The sequence below is a fragment of the Oryx dammah genome, unplaced genomic scaffold (genome assembly GCF_014754425.2).
Source record: "Oryx dammah isolate SB20612 unplaced genomic scaffold, SCBI_Odam_1.1 HiC_scaffold_9, whole genome shotgun sequence".
NCBI lineage: Eukaryota > Metazoa > Chordata > Mammalia > Artiodactyla > Bovidae > Oryx > Oryx dammah.
Genome location: NW_024070193.1, coordinates 23,899,528 through 23,909,841, shown reverse-complemented (window position 1 = coordinate 23,909,841; position 10,314 = coordinate 23,899,528). Strand labels below are relative to the sequence as shown.

Genomic DNA, 10,314 nt, shown 5'->3' with positions numbered 1-10,314 from the left:
AAAGCCTCTTGATGAAAGTGAAAGTGGAGAGTGAAAAAGTTGGCTTAAAGCTCAACATTCAGAAAATGAAGATCAAGGCATCTGGTCCCATCACTTCATGGGAAATAGATGGGGAAACAGTGGAAACAGTGTCAGAGTTAATTTTGGGGGTTCCAAAATCACTGCAGATGGTGACTGCAGCCATGAAATTAAGAGACACTTACTCCTTGGAGGAAAAGTTATGACCAACCTAGATAGCTATATTGAAAAGCAGAGACATTACTTTGCCAACAAATGTCCGTCTAGTCAAGGCTATGGTTTTTCCAGGGGTCATGTATGGATGTGAGAGTTCGACTGTGAAGAAGCTGAGCACCGAAGAATTGATGCTTTTGAATTGTGGTGTTGGAGAAGACTCTTGTGAGTCCCTTGGACTGCAAGGAGATCCAACCAGTGCATTCTGAAGGAGATCAGCCCTGGGATTTCTTCGGAGGGAATGGTGCTGAAGCTGAAACTCCAGTACTTTGGCCACCTCATGAGAAGAGTTGACTCATTGGAAAAGACTCTGATGCTGGGAGGGATTGGGGGCAGGAGGAGAAGGGGACGACAGAGGATGAGATGGCTGGATGGCAACACGGACTCGATGGATGTGAGTCTGAGTGAACTCCGGGAGTTGGTGATGGACAGGGAGGCCTGGCGTGCTGTGATTCAAGGGGTTGCAAAGAGTCGGACACGACTGAGCTACTGAACTGAACTGAACCTAAAATGTCTAAAGGCATTTAATAAATACCCTTATATGTTGTTTACTCGGATAAACCATCTAGTCAGACCCTCTTGTCCTCAGGATGCCAATGAGAATTCAGTGTGGATAAGCTTAGTTTATATTCTTCATAACTGTCTCCATGTCGTCCCCCTTGGTATTCACTATGATGAGAATCTGATCCCATTGTTACCCAGGTAGAGTCTGGACAGTATGTTTTTTTAAAAAATCTATTACATGAACTAGATTTTTGGAATAAGAGATCAAAATCACTTTTGAAATAAGAGATCAAAATCATAGTATCATTGAGACAACTCTTCTCAGAATATGGGCAATGATACAGGAGATTAGGTGGTTTGGGGAGCCACAGGACCCGCACTAGGGTCCCAAGCATAGAATCCTGCACAATTTGCAAATGCAGAGTGACTTCAGTTTGGGCCATTTTTCAGTTTTATTTAACAAGTTTTCCTTGAGTACTTCCCGTTGCTGATACTGCAAGATCAGTATATATAGAATATAAAATATAAAATAAATATATAATTTATATAATATATATTTTATATGTGCCTATAGAAAATATATGTTAACAATAAAATTAATATATTTATATACAAAATATAAATACATAATAAAAATATATATAAATAAAATATGTAAATATATAATATATATGAACAGGATATAATACTGTTATATTACTCAGAACCTATACTAGCTTATGGCATTGCACTGGACTCCAGAGTTAGAGTTTAACCTATAGTTTTCATTTCCAAGCAACTGGAAAGAGTTTACTATGCTCAGTGGAAGACAGAGTTTTGGGTGATTCTGGGTACATTTTTTTAAAAATTATTTTCAGTGGAAGAAAGAAAATTATATCTGGGGTAGAAGTCTCTGTTTCCATGTTGAAGAGATTTTTAAGATATGGACAAATCTATTTATTCATGTATTTATTTGAAGTATAACTGATTTGCAATGTTGTGTTAATTTCTACTGTACAGCAAGTGACCCAGTTATCTACATATATACATTTAAAAAATATTCTTTCCATTACCCCAGGGTATTGAATATAGTTACCTCTGCTGTACAGTAGGACCTTGTTTATATTCTATATGTAATAGTTTGCATCTAATAACCCCAAACTACCACTCCATCCCTCCTCCATCCCTCTCTACTCTTGGCAACCATAAATCTGTTCTTTATGTCTGTGAGCCAGTTTCTGTTTCATAGTTTCACTTGTAGCATATTTTAGATTCTACATGTAAGTGATGTATGATATTTGTTTTTCTCCTTCTGACTTACTTCACTTAGTATGATAATCTCTAGCTGCATATATGTTGCTGCAAATGGCATTATTTAGTTATTTTTTGTGGCTGAGAAGTATTCCATTGTATGTGTATATCACATCGTCTTTATCCACTCATCTGTTAGTGGACGTTTAGGTTGTTTCTATATCTTGGCTTTTGTGAATAGTGCTACAGTGAACTAGGAGTGCACATAACTTTTTGAATTACAGTTTTGTCTGGATGTATGTCCAGGAGTGGGATTGCTAGACCATATGGCAACGCTATGTTAATTTTTAAGGAACCTCTGTACTGTTTTCCATAGTGGCTACACAAACGTGTATTCCCACCAACACTACATAAAGGGCTCTCTTTTTGGACAAGTCTGGAGTAGTTAGGGGGAGAAGGCAATGGCACCCCACTCCAGTACTCTTGCCTGGAAAATCCCACGGATGGAGGAGCGTGGTGGGCTGTGGTCCATGGGGTCGCTAAGAGTCGGACACGACTGAGCGACTTCACTTTCACTTTTCACTTTCATGCAGTGGAGAAGGAAATGGCAACCCACTCCAGTATTTTTGCCTGGAGAATCCCAGGGATGAGGGAGCCTGGTGGGCTGCCATCTATGGGGTTGCACAGAGTCAGACACGGCTGAAGCGACTTAGCAGCAGCAGCAGCAGAGTAGTTAGGTAGGAAATAGAGTGATCTTGTCATTTGACAGTATTCTCCGTATAACACTCAGTGAAGTAAACTGGAGTTCTTAAAGAAATTTCTTAGAGGAAATTGCCTTCTCTCAGTTTAAGTTGCCTGTAGGCTTCCCTGGTGGTTCAGATTCTTTCCCTGGTAAAGAATTTGCCTGCAGTACAGGAGACCTGGGTTTGATCCTTTAGTTGGGAAGATCCCCTGGAAAAGGGATTGGCAACCCACTCTAGTATCCTTGCCTGGAGAATTTCATGGACAAAGGAGCCTGGTGGGCTACAGTCCATGGGGTTGAAAAGAGTTGAATACAACTGAGCAACTAATACTTTCATACTTGCATTGAAGAATAAGGATCATCATTACTACTTGGAAAAGTAGAAGACATCAGCAGGGCAAAATAATCGAAAGGTACTCTTAAATTGTATTGCCATTATCCATAGCATTGCCATCTTAGATGTTTTTCTATGGAACTAATCAGCTTTTCAATTAAACCTGACAGCTGCTATTCAAAAAGTGAAAATAAATTTACTTACATTTATAGGTAACATTTTTTTCTCACCAAGAATATATATTCTTGCCTATATATGATTTCTTCTTGTAAGTTGGCATTTGTAATTTATTAATATTATAGTAACATATAATATCCATTCTTTCTTTTATCAATGCTATAATCAGCTTACCACGGTGCATTTCTTTTTGGTATAAATTAAAGGAAACAGAGTTGAATTTATTAAAATCAATTTTAAAACTATTTATTTTTATTAGAGCCTAATCTTTCTTTGAGTTTCCTTATTACATTGTAAGTCCTTTATCCCTCAGATCTCTACTCATTAACACATTAAGCCAAAAATCATTATTAAGAGCCCTGCCTCATTAAAAATTGCAAGAACTAGCTTTCCATGCTGGAGTTTTACACTGAAAATAGCTTCTAGAGAAAGATAACACTTTTTTAACTGCTCATATTTCTGGCAAACAGCATCATGTCGTTATTGACAAGTCCCCAAATCAGAGCACCTACTGAACATGTCCATTCAACAAAAATATTATTTCATATTGTTTTTGAACAATAGACTTAAGTGCCAAAGTACATCATCTTCCCAAGTACTTTTCCCCCACCATTAACTAGTTATTCTTTCCAGTAACCCTATGACAGAGGCCGTTATGAAAGGAAGCAGAAATGGAAAACAAATTCTACAAAAAAAAAAGGTGGTGTCAGAGATTACACTTTGCCAATGTCACTTCCTGTTGAGGGCAAGTGTCTTTCAATGATTTCTCTCTTTCTGATGGTCAATCACACCCCAGCATGCCTGATAAGATCAATAATACTCCTTAAATTGCTGGGGAATCTGAGGCTGGGTTGACATTTAGAAACAAAATCCTTTCCTCCTCATTTCAGTCAAAACAATCAGTCACAGGCCTCCAAGGTGACAAGATTGGCAGAGCTATAGTTCCAGATGTCCCAGTTGTCCTTCCAGAGAGCAAAATCATCCTTGGACTTTCAGAATCACAACTCTTGTTTTCTAAAGGGAACATAATTCCTAGGTTCTTAACCTTGAGTTGGATCACAGAGTTCTCTAAGCATTCAACTCAAGGTATACATGGCTCTCTCTCCAAAAATATTCACAAAAAGCTTTCTGCTATTAGCGTTCATTCACAAAACTTACCTTTGTCTTCTTAACTGAGATAATACAGACCCATGAAGGTTAATTTAAATTCTCAAGTTCATATAACTCCTAATCTGGTCTTCTTCAAATCATTCATTGCTACCTCTTCAGAGGGCTGAGGCAATCTCAGGTCTTCCTCAGCTATTCTAGGAAATGATAATACTCTGATTCTGAGAAACTTCAGGCTTATTCAGCAGTATTGGTTGAGCCCTTCTATGTGCCAAGCACTGTGTTATGCATTCTTCTCTTCCATAGCACAGGTGTCAAAACTGAAGAAGAATCAAAATGGTGGCCTGATCTTTTAATCTGACCTAGTTCCAACAAAGGTCTGTCTAGTCAAGGCTATGGTTTTTCCAGTGGTCATGTATGGATGTGAGAGTTGGACTGTGAGGAAAGCTGAGTGCTGAAGAATTGATGCTTTTGAACTGTGGTGTTGGAGAAGACTCTTGAGAGTCCCTTGGACAGCAAGGAGATCCAACCAGTCCATTCTGAAGGAGATCAGCCCTGGGGTTTCTTTGGAAGGAATGATGCTAAAGCTGAAACTTCAGTATTTTGGCCCCTGCATGCGAAGAGTTGACTCATTGGAAAAGACTCTGATGCTGGGAGGGATTGGGGGCAAGAGGAGAAGGGGACAACAGAGGATGAGATGGCTGGATGGCATCACTGACTCGATGGATGTGAGTCTGAGTGAACTCCGGGAGTTGGTGATGGACAGGGAGGCCTGGCATGCTGTGGTTCATGGGGTCGCAAAGAGTCGGACACAACTGAGCGACTGAACTGACTTAACTGATTGGTAAAGCCCCAGAGAACATTTTTTTTGCCTTTTCTTTTCATTGACAGGGATAACACACCTCTAAAACAGTTCGAACTCTACTCAGAACCACTCATGTTCCTCTACTGCTCCTAAGATCAAACCCACCTGTGCCTGGTATGGAAGACCCACACATACGTGTGATGTAGAAACCTACATCACGTTCGTGGAAACCTACATCCCAATTCATCTTTCCAAACCCCTTTACTCAAGACAAACCACTTGCAGTCACTTTTTAACAAACCATTTTTTTTTTTTAAATAGTGCTGTTATCCATTCAAACAGTTCTCACCCAGAAATTTGCTATAGTCATATTCATCCTTCAAGGCCTGCATCTTACCACCCTTCCTGCATTCTATTCTTATTACCTAACTCAAAATTCCCCAGTTTCTCTTCTTACTTTCTGCAATTCTTATGGCTGTGCCTAGTTGGAGGCTAATGGTTAATGTTTTATCTCTTCATGCACAAATGACTTAATACCACTGATACATTTATGGTTTTTGAGGACAGCCAGCGTGTTAGAGAGTCGGACACGACTGAAGTGACTTAGCAGCAGCAGCAGCAGCAGCAGCATGTCTATAGTTCATTATATACCCTCTGTCACTTTATGGATTTATTCAAATGAGGACTTGCAAAAATGGCCTCTCTTTAAAGGATTCCCAAATTATTTCTATTTTTAGTAGTTGACTCTTAACAGAGAAAACCCAGTCTATCCACATATTGAAATCCTTGAATCTGCCTTGAATGTGAATTTCCTCGGCCAAGAACACTCTCACTTTTATTTTCTTCCAGAGTCCAGAAAATCTTGGAAGCCTGCCTTATGGGGTGATGGAATAAAAAGCCAGACCAAACCAACCAGACGTAGGTTCCTTCTATAAATGTACATTCCACAGCCCAAGATAGAGCATCTTCCATTTTACTTGCTCAGCCTCTGAATGCCTCCTGGTTATAATGAAATACTTCAAAGTCTTCCAAACACCCATTTGGAAGTGACTGCCCCTGATACAAAACGATGTCCAATCGGATGTACATCATCACACAGCAGGGAGGGAGAGGCGTGGAAAGCACTTGGCCTAATCAGAAAGCCTCATCTCTTGATGAGGATTTTCGTTTTCTCATTTGTCATCTTTCTAGCCACTGAATTCTCAAGTGGCCAATTTGCTTCCTATTGGTAATCAGCTAGTTATTTTTACTCTCATTTCTCTCCCTGGAACTGTCAAACTCTTTGGAACAATTCATCACCCACAGGGGCCTAACCCTTCTGTGGCGGGAACTGGAGGCGGGGCGGCGGGGGGCGGGGGCGGGCGGCGGGGAGGGAAGCTATTATCCTGGAAAAGATAAGTACAAAACTATTTCACCATATATATTCAGTTTTTAAACAGTGATTTCCCCATGAGGTAAGTCAAATAATGACACCACTGGGTAAGAGCAAAACAATGAAAGCTTCAAGGGAAAGTGCATTAGGCAATGGAAATGCTCCCCAGCTGTGAAGTCTGTGACTCTGAAATCACTTGTTCTTAGATTGTCTTTGCAACCCCACAAAGGAGCGTCATCTTACATTCACAACTTACGTTGGCAGGAAGCTGTCTCTGTAAAAATTATAAACCCAGAGAGGAGAGTTTTAAATATGTATAATGCATTGGTGGTTATTCCAAAAGCAACTTTACCCCAGCAACGAGAGAAGGAAGGTAGCCTTTGAAGGTTGTTTTGTCTGTGGCAGGAAACTTTTTCTGCTAGTTCCCGCAGGTCTTCTCAATTACAGAATCTCACTTTAGTTTGCTTCTTATTCCCTCTCCTTCCAGCTTTTGCTGTCTCTGTCTGTCTCCAGTGAAATCATTTCCAAACACTGTCTTCAGGTTGCCATTTTTCTGAGTTCACATCAGGTGCTATGGAAAAGTTGACCCCACCACTCTTGTGAATAAAACTCTGGTGTCAGTACATTTTCTAATTACTGGGTGTCTAATTTGATCTCTTCTCAAATTTCCCTCAGTCCTTCAGAAGAACCTATCAATCCCTCCAGGCTGGCTGTGCTCACTGGAGCCAAAAGGTTACATTTCTGAAGTCCACGTTCAGCTTTAAGAAAGATGTTAGTGTGACATAAATTGGCATTTTCTTGGCACTTCCTTGGCTCGTAGCAAACTCTTTATTCCTTGGGAGGAGTGAGTGTTGAGCAGCCCTTCTGGCTATTTCCTTAGAGACTCTGAATCGGGCCAGCAGCAGTGTGATATGAATCTTGAAATGTTTATCTTCCTCCACCGTTTTTCATGTCTCAGACCCTTTCTTGTGTCTTTTCTGTTTCATATAAACATCCACACATGTAACTTCACTTTTAGGTGTGTGCCTCTGTAAGGAGAATCGAAAGAGACTGAGAAAGCACGTTTACATACCTCTTGTCGAGTTTGCTGGCTTTTCATCTGCCAATTCCCTCCACGCATGGCTGTTCTCACAATGGGTGATATCACCCAACAGCTGTCCTGGACTGGAAACTAAAATACTTGTAGAATTTCAGCCTTTTGTCTTACCTACTTAAATCTCTCTTTTTTCCAAAAATACCAAAACAGTATAAGAATGGTTGGCTGGCTTCAGTGAAACATTATTCCCGTGACTTTATATAAATTGTTTTATAGCCTGTTCTCTTCATGTTTCTTGGTAATTGTCCCTAATTCTAAATTTGCCTTCAATAATCATGAACAGTGATGTTATTGACATGAGTCCTTATATTTGGCATTTGGTGAAACAGCAAAATTGCTTTTGTAAAAATCGGTTTTCCATCTGCCATGTGTGAATAGGAAATGAGTGGAGAGAAGCGACATTTTTCCCGCCCCATGTCCCCTGGTTGACCCGAATGAGAACTTTAATATCTGACATGATCCATATGTGTTGATCAGCATCTGGATTGGCTGAATACCATAAGTAGAGATCTCTGTGCCTCCTTCTACATAATTACTCTGGTTATTTACTCATGTCACTTGGGGCTACTCCTCTAAAAACAGCAGGTTACTTTCTTCATCTTCACCAAAACTTACTTCATCACTACAATCGTGATTTTTTTTTTTTAAAGACAAATCTACTCTCCTAGCTGTTCTCCCATTCTCTTGGGTCTCCATCCTTATCACAATATCCTGTTCCCTGGCCCTTTCCTCGTTTGGGGCATTGTGTTAACTACTTACTCCCAAAGAAGGGTGAGAAAACCTCCATGGAGGAGCAATTCCAAAATCCAATACATAATTGTAAAGTAAAATAAATAAATAAATAAATAAACACATGAACATAAAAAAATAATAATAAATAAAAAATTAAAAAAAAACACAAAATCCACAGTCTACCAGCAGTTCACCATGTTGTACAGACATTGTATACAGCTCAACACATTTTCATAAACTAAAAGCATCTCTTTGACCAGTGCCCAGCTCAGGACAGAACATTTATGAACTTTTCTAGCCACTTGACAGAATACTGTCTATTGAAAATAATAAGCAAGAATTGGACCTATATTTTGCCTATCTCTTTATTCTACTTTTAATCCTTTTTATTGTTTTTATAAATGTATTGACCAGTGAGTGATTAGAAATAAATAACCAACCAAAATCAAATCAAACAACAGAACAGGCCCTTTACCTCTGCTTATCTGAGAAAAACCAAGCTAGAGGAGGTAAGATGCCTATCAGATTTTGTGAGTGGTTAATTTCAGTTGCTAACTTCAGCATGCCTGTGAGGACCCATAGTTCACACGGGGCCAGCTGTCCTGAACACGTAGGATAACACCGTACAAGGACCTCATGCACCAGAAACTGTCTCCCACTATCAAAGCACCTTTCCTTGGACTTAGAGTCACCACAGCATTTTTGTTCAGGGTCCTCAAAGTGTTGCCTTCTCTGGGGTCCCTGCTTGCAGACATCACACTTGAATTTCACTAGAGTACATTTTCCTTTTTGGAGCCCAACATCTCTTATGAAGGTGACAACATGGTCTATACCATACAAATGATTGTTGTGGTCCTAATATAGAAGCTGACACACAAGCCTGGACTTTTCCTCCTCTCATGCCAAGATTGTCTGCTGATGTCAAACTTTCCTGTTGTGAATGGGTACAGGCTGTGATGTGGCCATTCTAGGACTTCCAGTAGCAGTAAGGAGAAAATTATGAACCAGCACCCCTGGAGAGGAAGTTCCTATTGAAACAGCAGTCCAGTCAGCAGGCGCAAGCATGGCAGCTGCCTCCTTCCTACCAGGAATAGCCCCACCTCTACAGCTGCTGACTCTCCCATTGCAGGGTCTGTGAACTGACATCACACCAAGAGACTTGGCAGAAGCAGCATTTGGCATATTCACACTTATCCCATGAGCAAATTGGGAAGGAATCAGCTACGTGCATTTTCTTGGAAGGCAGGATTTCCCTTGCTCTTTGATTGTGTCTTCAGTTTACAACAAATGTCCTGAAAATGGGACACATATGATATTGTAAGCCTTCTATAATTTCAGACAGCAAATGACCCAAACCTCATTCTCATTTCCCCTAGTTTCAGAAATTGATTGTTGGATACACAGGTGATACAGCTGGAAGGCCCCATACATATCCGCTAACAAATCCCCCTCCCATCTTACAGGCTGAGACGGAAGCCTGGAAAATGTGTATGACTTGCCAAATATGAGATTCAAACAACACAGATTGGATTTTAGGGTTTTATGTTTTAATTTTTTTTTTTGTCGGCGGGGGGGGGAGTAAACTATTGGTAGAAACACAATATACTTATAGAAAAGGCAAATCATAACTGTGAAACTCAACAGATTATCTTAAACTGAGATACCTATATAACCACATAACCAGCACCCTGAGCAAGAAGCTAAGCATTCCTAGTCCTTCCCAAAGCCTCTATAATGTACTGTAGCCTCTGCTCCCTCCCAAGGATAAACACTATCCTGCCTTCTAATATCATGTCTTGTTTTTGCCTATTATTAAAGGTCATATAAATGGAAGTATGTAGTGTGTTATTCTTGCACCTGGCTTCCTTCAGCTCTATATTGGTGAGATTCATTCACATATTTGCATATAGTTTTATTTATTTATTTATTTGACTGTGCCAGGTCGTAGCTGTGGCATGTGGGGTCTAGTTCCCTGACCAGGGAT

The 10,314-nt window shown here is 40.1% G+C and overlaps 1 long non-coding RNA gene across 1 annotated transcript in view; it reads right to left on the bottom strand.

The window, feature by feature from the left end:
• Positions 1-5,830: 5,830 nt before the first annotated feature.
• Positions 5,831-10,314, bottom strand: part of LOC120868019 — a 305,640-nt gene continuing 301,156 nt past the window's right edge. The window contains exon 5 of the long non-coding RNA XR_005722118.1: positions 5,831-7,530. This is a non-coding gene — a long non-coding RNA (uncharacterized LOC120868019). The remainder of the gene's footprint in view (positions 7,531-10,314) is intronic.